This window comes from Durio zibethinus, chromosome 25 (assembly GCF_047325235.1).
Source record: "Durio zibethinus cultivar Kanyao isolate XHJ-2024 chromosome 25, ASM4732523v1, whole genome shotgun sequence".
Taxonomy (NCBI): domain Eukaryota; kingdom Viridiplantae; phylum Streptophyta; class Magnoliopsida; order Malvales; family Malvaceae; genus Durio; species Durio zibethinus.
In genome coordinates, this window is record NC_143186.1 from 4,356,779 (window position 1) to 4,368,895 (window position 12,117).

Consider the following 12,117-nt stretch of genomic DNA (forward strand, 5'->3'; position numbering starts at 1 on the left):
ATATTAGTAAATTAGTATTATTTTATTCCAAATAGGCTTGTATGATGAAAAACAATTGCTTTATGACAAAATAAAAAGTTCATAATGATTTGAAATAGATAATTGTTCAAATGGCTATAATTATTTGAACTAATTTGATTAACTAATTTATTTTTTAAATCTCTAACTTATCAATTTTTGAAATATTAATAAAGAAATAGTATTTTATTTCAAATAAACTTTTATGTATTGAAATGGTTGTTTTATGATAAAATAAAAAGGTCATAATGATTTTAAATAGATAATTGCTTAAATAGTCATAACTATTTGAACTTATTCGATAAATAGATTTTTTTTAATTTCTTACTTATTAATTTTTTGAATGTTAATAAATTAGTATTATTATATTTCGAATAACCATGTATAAACTAAAGTAATTATTTTTTTACTAAACAAAATATTAGAATAATTTGGAATAGAGAGTTGTTCTAATAGTCTTAACTATTTGAACTGGTTTGGAAAACACATTTATTTTTGAATCCTTATTAATTTGTGAAATAGTAATGAATTGGTATTTTTTTTATTTTGAATAATTTTGTATGAATAGAAACAATTATTTTACGACAAAACAAAATGTCATAAAGATTTGAAACAGATAGCAGTTTAAATGGACATGACTATTTGAACTTGTTCAGTAAATAGATTTGTTTTTTTAATCTTTAACTTATTAATTTTTAGAATAATAATAAATTAGTATTATTTTATTCCAAATAAACTTGTATGAATATAAACGATTATTTTATGACAAAACAAAAGATCATAACAATTTGAAATATATAATTGTTCAAATAGTCATAACTATTAGAACTTGCTTGTTAAACAGATTTATTATTTAAATCTTTTACTTATTAATTTTAGAAATATTAATAAATTAGCATTAGTTTATTCCAAATAGGCTTGTATGAATAGAAACAATTGGTTTATGAAAAAACTAATTATCATAATGATTTGAAATTGATAATTGTTCAAATTGTCATAACTATTTGAACGTGTTCAGAAAACATATTTATCTTTTAAATTTTTAGTTATTAATTTTTGAAATTTTAATAAATTTATCTTATTTTATTTGAAATAAGCTTGCATGAACAGATTCAATTATTTTATGACAACATGAATAGTCATAATGTTTTTGAAATAGATAATTATTTAGATAGTCATAACTATTTGAATTGTTCAGTAAATAGATTCATTTTTTTTAATTCTATTATTAATTTTCATTATATTAATAAATTAGAATTATTTTATTTCAAATAAGATTATATTAACTAAAACAATTGTCTTATTGGAAAAAAAAAAAGGTCACAATGATTTGAAACAGATAATTATTCAAATAGTCATGACTATTTGAACTTGTTTAGTAAACATATTTATTTTTTAAATCTTTTACTTATTAATTGTTGAGATATTAATAAATTAATATTATTTTAATCTGAATAAGCTTATATGAATAGAAACAATTGTTTTATGACAAAACAAAAAGTCATAACAATTTTGTTTACAAAACTATTTCAAATAATTATGACTATTTGAATAATTATCTATTTCAAATCGTTATTACCTTTTGTTTTGTCATAAAAAAAATGTTTTTGTCCATATAACTTTGTTCGGAATAAAATAATATTAATTTATTAATATTTCAAAAATTAATACATAAGAGATTTAAAAAATAAATTTGTTTGCCAAACCAATTCAATTAGTTATAACAATTTGAACAATTATTTTATTTCAAATCCATTTGTTTTATCATAAAGCAATTATTTCTGTTTATACAATCTTATTTGGAATAAAGTAATGCTAATTTATTAATATTCTAAAAAATAATAAGTAACGGATTTAGAAAATGTAGCTGTTAGCCTAACCAGTGCAAATAGTTATGACTGTTTGAACAACTATCTATTTCAAATCATTTTGACCTTTTGTTTTGTCACAAAACAATTGTTTCTGTTCGTACAAGCTTATTTAGAATATCATAATTCTAATTTATTAATATTCCAAAAATTAATAAGTAAGAGATTTAAAAAATGAATCTATTTACCAAACAAGTTCAAATAGTTATGGCTATTTGAACAATTACCTATTTCAAATTGCTATAACCTTTTGTATTGTCATAAAATAATATTTTCTATTTATACAAGCTTATTTCAATTTTGTTTACTGAATAATTTCAAATAATTCTAACTATTTCAATAATTATTTATTTCAAATTATTATGACCTTTTGTTTTTGTCATAAAACAATTATTTTTGTTCACACTACCTTATTCAGATTAAAATAATATTAATTTATTAATATTTTTGACAATTAATAAGTAAAAGATTTAAAAAAATAAATATGTTTATCGAACAAGTTCAAATAGTAATAATTATTTGATTAATTATCTATTTCAAATTGTTATGGCCTTCTGTTTCATCATAAAACAATTGTATCAATTCATACAAGCTTATTCGAAATAAAATAATACTAACTTATTACTATTCAAAAAATTAATGAGTAAGAGATTTAAAAAATGAATATGCTTACCAAACAAGTTCAAATAGTTACGACTATTTGAACAATTATCTATTTCAAATCATTATAACCTTTTGTTTTACCATAAAACAATTGTTTCTATTTAGACAAGCTTATTTCAAATAAAATAATATAAATTTACTAATACTCCAAAGATTATTAAGTAAAAATTTTAAAAATAAATATGTTTTCTGAACATGTTCAAATAGTTATGACTATTTGAACAATTATCTATTTCAAATCATTATGACCTTTTGTTTTGTCATAAACTAATTGTTTGTATTCATAAGAGCTTATTTGGAATAAAATAATACTAATTTATTAAAATTTCAAAAATTAATAAGTAAAAGATTTAAAAAATAAATCTGTTAACTGAGTGAGTTCAAATAGTTATGACTATTTAAATAATTATTTATTTCAAATCGTTATGATCTTCTGTTTTGTCATTAAACAATTGTTTCTATTCATATAAAATTATTCAGAATAAAATAATACTAATTTATTAATATTTTAAAAATTAATAAGAGATTTAAAAACTAAATTTGTTTATCAGACCAATTCAAATAGTTATGACTATTTGAATAATTATATAACTCAAATTGATATGATCTTTGTTTTGTCATAAAACAATTATTTCTATCTATACAAATTTATTCGGAGCAAAATATTACTAAACTAATAATATTTTAAAAATTAATAAGTAAGAGATTTAAAAAATAAATGTATTTGCTAAACTCATTCAAATAGTTAAGATTATTAGAACAATTATCTTTCAAATCGTTTTGACTTTTTGTTTAGTCATAAAATAATTGTTTCAGTTCATACATGCTTATTCAAAATAAAATAATACTATTTTATTAATATTCAAAAAATTAATAAGCAAGGAATTTAAAAAATAAATCTGTTTACCAAACAAGTTCAAATAGTTATGACTATTTGAACAATTACCATATTAAAATCGTTATGACCTTTTGTTTTATCATAAAACAATTGTTTCATTTCATAAAAGCTTATCCAAAATAAAAATAATATTAATTTATTAATATTTCAAAAATTGCGAAAAAAAATTACTTTATTAATATTTCAAAAATTAAGAAATTGGAGATTAAAAACATAAATTAGTTTATTAAATCAATTAAAATGGTTATGGCCATCTGAACAATTATCTATTTCAAATCATTTTGAACTTTTGTTTTGTCGTAAAACAATTGTTTTTATCATATAAGCCTATTCAAAATAAAATAATGCTAATTTATTAATATTTCAAAAATTAACAAGTAGGAGATTATCTATTTACTGAACTAGCTCAAATAATTATGACTATTTGAGCAATTATATATTTCAAGTCATTATAATTTTTTGTTTTGTCATAAAAAGATTATTTATGTTCATACAAGCTTATTCGAATAAAATAATACTAATATAATAATATTATGAAAATTAATAATTAAGAGATTCAAAATATAAATTTATTTGTTGAACCTATTCAAATAGATAAGGCTATATGATTAATTATCTATTTCAAATCGTTATGTCATTTTGTTTTGTTGTAAAACAAATGTTTTTGTTCATATAAGTTTGTTTAGAATAAAATAATATTAATTTATTAATATTTTAAAAATTAATAAAAGATTTAAAAAATAAATTTATTTGCCAAACTAGTTCAATTAGTTATAACAATTTAAACAATTATTGATTTCATATCGTTATGACTTTTTTGTCATAAAACAATTATTTCTATTGATACAATCTTATTCGAAATAAAGTAATGCTAATTTATTATTATTCTAAAAATTAATAAGTAACAGATTTAAAAAATGAATCTATTGGCCTGACTAGTGTAAATAGTTATAACTATTTGAACAATTATCTATTTTAAATTGTTATGAACATTTATTTTGTCACAAAACAATTGTTTCTATTCATACAAGCTTATTGGGAATAACATAATTCTAATTTATTAATATTTCAAAAATTAATAAATAAGATATTCAAAAACTAAGTTTGTTTATCGAACAAGTTCAAATAGTTATGACCATTTGAAGAATTGCCTATTTTAAATCATCATAACCTTTTGTTTTGTCATAAAATAACTTTTTCTATTCCTACAAGCTTTTTTCAATTAAAATAATGCAAATTTATTATCATTCAAATAATTAATAAGTAAAAGATTTAAAATATAAATCTGTTTACAGAAAAAGTTCAAATAGTTATGATTATTTGAAAAAATATTTATTTTAAATCGTTATGACTCTTTGTGTTGTCATAACACAATTGTTTTTTTTCATACAAGCTTATTCGGATTAAAATAATATTAGTTTATTAATATTTTGACAATTAATAAGTAGAAGATTTTAAAAATAAATATGTTTCCTGAACAAGTTTAAATAGTCATAGCTATTTGAATAATTACCTATTTCAAATTGTTATGACCTTTTGTTTTGTCTTAAAACAATTATATCAGTTCATATAGGCTTATTCAAAATAAAATAATGCTAATTTATTAATACTCTGAAAACTAATGAGTAAGAGATTTAAAAAATGAATCTATTTACCGAACAAGTTCAAATAGTTATGATTATTTGAACAATTATCTATTTCAAATCATTATGACCTTTTATTTTATTATAAAATAATTGTTTCTGTTCATACAAGCTTATACTGAATAAAATAATATAAATTATTAATATTCCAAAAATTAGTAAGTAAAAATTTTAAAAATAAATCTATTTTCTAAACACATTCAAATAGTTATGACTATTTGAACAATTATCTATTTCAAATAGTTATAACCTTTCATTTTGTCATAAACCAATTGTTTTTGTTCATACAAGCATATTCAAAATAAAATAATACTATTTTATTAATATTCCAAAAATTAATAAGTAAAAGATTTAAAAAATAAATATGTTTACTAAGTAAGTTCAAATAGTTATAATTGTTTGAACAATTATTTATTTAATATAGTTATGATCTTTTCTTTTGTCATAAAGCAATTGTTTCTATTCACACAAGTTTATTTAGAATAAAATAATACTAATTTATTAATATTTTGAAAAGTAATAAGAGATTTAAAAACTAAATCTATTTACTGAAATGGTTCAAATAGTTATGACTATTTGAATAATTATCTATCTCAAATCATTATGATCTTTATTTTGTCATAAAACAATTGTTTCTTTTCATACAAACTTATTCAGATTAAAATAATACTAATTTAATAATATTCCAAAACTTAATAAGTAAGAGATTTAAAAAATAAATGTGTTTGCCAAACCAACTTAAATAGTTAAGACTATTTTGTCATAAAACACATTTAAATAGTTATGACTATTTAAGTAATTATTTATTTCAAATAGTTATGACCTTTTGTTTTGTCATAAACCAATTGTTTTTGTTCATAAATGCATATTTGAAATAAAATAACACTAGTTTATTCATATTCCAAAAATTAATAAGTAAAAGATTTAACAAAATAAATCTATTTACCAAGCAAATTCAAATAGCTATGATTGGTTAAAAATTATTTATTTCAAATAGTTATGTTCTTTTGTTTTGTCATAAAACAATTGTTTCTATTCATACAAGTTTATTCGGAATAAAATAATATTAATTCTAAAAATTAATAGGTAGGAGATTTAAAAAATAAATTTGCTTACCGAACAAATTCAAATAGTCATGTCCATTTGAGCAGTTATCTATTTCAAATTGTTATAACCTTTTGTTTTGTAATTAAACAATTGTTTCTGTTCATGCAAAATTGTTCATAATAAAATAATATTTATCTATTAATATTTTGAAAATTAATAAGAGATTTAAAAATTAAATCTATTTTTTGAAATAGTTCAAATAGTTATGACTATTACAAATAATTATCTATTTCAAATCATTAAGACCTTTTGTTGTAAAACAAATGTTTTTGTTTTGCTGTAAAACAAATGTTTTTGTTTTGCTGTAAAACAAATGTTTTTGTTCATATAAGTTTGTTCGAAAAAAATAATATTAATTTATTAACATTTTAAAAATTAATAAGAGATTTAAAAAATAAATCTGTTTACCAAACCAGTTCAATTAGTTATAAAAATTTGAACAATTGTTTATTTTAAATTGTTATTACCATTTGTTTTGTCATAAAAGAATTGTTTCTATTGATGCGGTTTTGTTTGAAATAAAGTAACGCTAACTTATTAATATTCTGAAAATTAATAAGTAACGGATCTAAAAAATGAATCTGTTGGCCTGACCAGTGTAAATAGTTATGACTGATTGAACAATAATATATGTCAAATCATTATGACCTTTTGTTTTGTAACAAAATAATTATTTCTATTTGTACAAGCTTATTTGAAATAACATAATTTTAATTTATTAATATTCCAAAAGTTAGTAAGTAAGAGATTTAAAAACTAAATCAGTTTATCGAATAAGTTCAAATAGTTATGACTATTTGAACAATTACCTATTTCAAATCACTATAACCTTTTGTTTCGTCATAAAATAATTTTTTCTATTCATACAAGCTTATTTCAATTAAAATAATAAAATTTATGAATATTTAGACAATTAAAAAGTGAAGGATTTAAAAAATAAATTTGTTTATGAAATAAGTTCAAATAGTTATGACTATTTGAACAATTATTTATTTTAAATCATTTTGACCTTTTCTTTTGTCATAAAACAATTGTTTTTGTTCATACAAGCTTACTCGGATTAAAATAATATTAATTTATTAATATTTCTACAATTAATAAGTAAAAGATTTTTAAAATAAATATGTTTATCGAACAAGTTCAAATAATCATAACTATTTGAATACTTATTTATTTTAAATTGTTATAACCTTTTGTTTCATCATAAAACAATTGTATAAGCTCATATAGGCTTATTCAAAATAAAGTAATACTAATTTATTAATATTGTAAAAATTAACAAGAGATTTAAAAAATGAATCTATTTACTAAACAAGTTCAAATAGTTATGACTATTTGAATAATTTTTTATTTCAAATCATTATGACATTTTGTTTTGTTATAAAATAATTGTTTTTGCTCATACAAGCTTATTCCAAATAAAATAATATAAATTTATTAATATTCTAAACATTAATAGGTAAAAATTTTAAAAATAAATCTATTTTTTGAACACATTAAATAGTTATGACCTTTGTTTTGTCATAAACCAATTGTTTCTATTCATACATGCATATTTGAAATAAAATAATACAAATATAATAATATTCCAAAAATTAATAAGTAAAAAATTTTAAAAATAAATTTGTTTACCGAGTAAGTTAAAATAGTTATGGCTGTTTGAATAATTATTTATTTCAAATAGTTATAATCTTTTTTTACCATAAAAACAATTGTTTATATTCATACAAGTTTATTAGAAATAAAATAATACTAATTTACTAATATTCTAAAAATTAAAAGGTAGGAGATTTAAAAAATAAATCTGTTTACTGAATAAGTTTAAATAGTCATGTCCATTTGAACAATTATCTATTTCAAATCGTTATGACCTTTTGTTTTGTGATAAAAAAATTGTTTCTATTCATGCAAAATTAGTCAAAATAAATTAATACTAATCTATTAATATTTTGAAAATTAAAAAGAGATTTAAAAACTAAATCTGTTTACCGAAATAGTTTAAATAGTTATGACTATTTGAACAATTATCTATATAAAATAGTTATGATCTTTAGTTTTTCATAAAACAATTGTTTCTTTCCATACAAGCTTATTTTGATTAAAATAATACTAATTTAATAATATTCCAAAAATTGTAAGTAAGAGATTTAAAAAATAAATATGTTTACCAAACCAGTTCAAATAGTTAAGACTATTGAACAATTATTTAATTGAAATTGTTTTGACCTTTTGTTTAGTCATAAAATAAATATTTAAGTTCATACAAGCTTATTCAGAATAAAATAATACTAATCTGTTAACATTCAAAAAATTAGTGAGAAAGAGATTTAAAAAAATAAATCTGTTTGCTGAACAAGTTTAAATAGATTTGATTGTTTGAACAATTATCTATTTAAAGTCGTTATGACCTTTTGTTTTGTCATAAAACCTTATTAGAATAAAATAATACTACTTTATTAATATTTCAAAAATTAATAAGTAAGAGATTTAAAAACTAAAGCTATTTTTTGAAACAGTTTAAATAGTTATGACTATTTGAACAAATATGAATCTCAAATGATTATGATCTATATTTTCTCATGAAAAAATTATTTCTGATCATACAAGCTTATTCGAATAAAAATAATACTAATTTAATAATATTTCAAAAATTCATAAGAGATTTAAAATAAATGTGTTTGTCGAACCAGTTCAAATAGTTAAGACTATTAGAATAATTATCTATTTCAAATTATTTTGACCTTTTATGTAGTCATATAATAATTGTTTCAGTTCATACAAGCCTATTTGGCAAAAAACAATACTAATTTATTAACTTTAAAAAAATTAATGAGCATGAGATTTGAAAAAATAAATCTGTTTATTGAAAAAGTTTAAATAGTTATGACTATTTGAACAATTATTTATTTAAAATCATTACGATCATTTGTTTTGTCATAAAACAATTGTTTTAGTTTGTAAAAGCTTATCCAAAATAAAATAATGCTACTTTATTAATATTTCAAAAATTAATAAGTAAGAGATTTAAAAAATAAATCAGTTTATTGAATTGGTTCAAATAATTATGGCCATTTGAACAACTATCCTTTTCAAATTGTTATTACCTTTTGTTTTGTTATAAAACAATTGTTTTTCAACATACAAGCTTATTCAAAACAAAGTAATACTAATTTATTATTATTTCAAGAATTAATAAGAGATTTAAAAAGTAAATCTATTTACTGAACTGGTACAAATACTTATGACTAGTTGAACATTTATTTATTTCAAATTGTTATAACCTTTTGTTCTATCATAAAACAATTGTTTCTGGTCATACAAGCTTATTCAGAATAAAATAAATACTAATTTAGTAATATTCTAAAAATTAATAACTAAAAGATTTAAAAAATAAATCCATTTGTCGAACCAGTTTAAACAGTTAAGACTATATGAACAATTATTTGTTTCAAGCTTATTCGAAATAGAACAATTATTTTAGCTCATACAAGCTTATTCAGAATAGAATAAAACTAATTCATTAATATTTCAAAAATTTATAAGAGATTTAGAGAATAATTCTATTTACTACACCAACTCAGATAATTATAACTATTTAAACAATTATCTATTTCAAATCATTATTACTTTTTGTTTTATCATAAAACAATTGTTTTTGTTAATATAAGTTTGGTCTTAATAAAATAATATTAATTTGTGAATATTTAGAAAATTAATCTGTAAGAGATTTAAAAAGTAAATTTGCTTACTAAACCATTTCAAATAGTTTTGACTATTTGAATAATTATTTATTTTAAATTGTTATAACCTTTTATTTTGTCACCAAACAATTGGTTCTATTCATACTATTTTATTTGAAATAAAATAATACTAATTTAATAATATTCTGAAACTTAATAACCAAGAAAATCAAAAAAAATAAATCTAATTACCGAACCAGTTAAATAGTTAAGACTATGTAAACAATTATCTATTTCAAATCGTTATGACCTTTTCTTTTATCATAAAACAATTATTTTGTTCGTACAGGCTTATTCGGATTAAAATAATACTAATTTAATAATATTTTAGCAATTAATAAGTAAAAGATTTTAAAAAATAAATTTGTTTACTGAATCAGTTCAAATGGTTGAGACTATTAGAATAATTATCTATTTCAAATCATTCTAATCTTTTGTTTAGTCTTAAAACAATTGTTTTAGTTCATACAAGCTTATTCAAAATAAATTAATACTAATTTATTAACATTTGAAAAATCAATAAGAATGTGATTTAAAAAAATAAATTTGTTTACCGAAAAAGTTCAAATAGTTATTATTATTTGAACAATTGTCTATTTAAAAACGTTATAACCTTTTGATTTATCGTAAAAAATTGTTTCAATTCATAAAAGCTTCCTTAATATTTCAAAAATTAATAAGCAAGAGTTAAAAAAAAATTCATATACCAAACAAATTCAAATAGTTACAACTATTTGAACAATTATTTATTTAAAATCGTTATGACCTTTAGTTTTGTCATGAAACAAATGTTTCAGTTTATACAAGCTTATTTGAAATAAAATAATAATAATTTATTAATATTCCAAAAATTAATAAGTGATTTAAAAAGTGAATTTGTTTCCAAATTAGTTCAAATAATTATGGCAATTTCAACAATTATCTATTTCAAATCATTATTACCTTTTGTTTGGTCATATAACAATTGTTTTTTTATCATACAAGCTTATTTGGAATAAAATAATACTAATTTATTAATCTTTCAAAAATTAATAGGTAAGAGATTTAAAAAATAATCTATTTACCAAATCAGTTCAAATTATTTTGACTATTTAAGTAATTGTATACTTCAAATTGTGATAACCTTTTGTTCTAATATAAAACAATTATTTTTGTTCATACAAGCTTATTTGAAATAAAATAATAGTAATCTAATAATGTTTCAAAAATTAATAATTAAGAGATTTAAAAAATAAATTTTTTTATCGAATCGATTCAAATTGTTAAGACTATAAACAATTATCTATTTCAAATTGTTATGACCTTTTGTTTTGTCATAAAATAATTTTTTCAAATCATACTAGCTTATTCAAAATAAAATAAAATAGATTTATTAATATTTTAAAAATTAATAAGTGAATTAAAAAATAATTTTGTTTACCTAACCAATTCAAATAATTATGAATATTTGAACAATTATTTATTTCAAATCGTTATGACCTTTGTTTGTGTTTTGTCATAAAACACTTATTTTTGTTCATATAAGTTTATTTGAAATAAAATAATACTAATCTATTAATATTTTGAAAACTACTAAGAGATTTAAAAAATAAATCTGTTTATTAAACCGATTTGAATAGTGATGACTATTTAAGCAATTATTTATTTCAAATTGTTATGAATTTTTGTTTTGTTATAAAACAATTGTTTTTGTTCATACAAGCTTATTCAGATTAAAATAATACTAATTTATTAATATTTTGACAATTAATAAGTAAAAAATTTAAAATAAATATGTTTATTGAACTAAATCAAATAGTCATAACTATTTGAATAATTGTTTATTTCAAATCGTTATAACCTTTTCTTTTATCATAAAAAAATTATTTCAGTTCATATAAAGCTTATTCTAAATAAAATAATACCAAGTTCAAAATATTATGAAATTTAATAATTAAGAGATTTAAAAAATGAATCAGTTTTCCAAACAAATTTAAATAATTATGACTATTTGAACAATTATCTATTTGAAATTGCTATAATTTTTTGTTTCATGATAAAAAAGATTTTTTTTGTTCATACAAGTTTATTTTGAAGAAAATAATACAAATTTATTAATATTAAGACAATTAATACGTAAAGTATTTAAAAAATGAATATGTTTACTGAACAAGTTCAAATCATTATGACTATTTGAACAA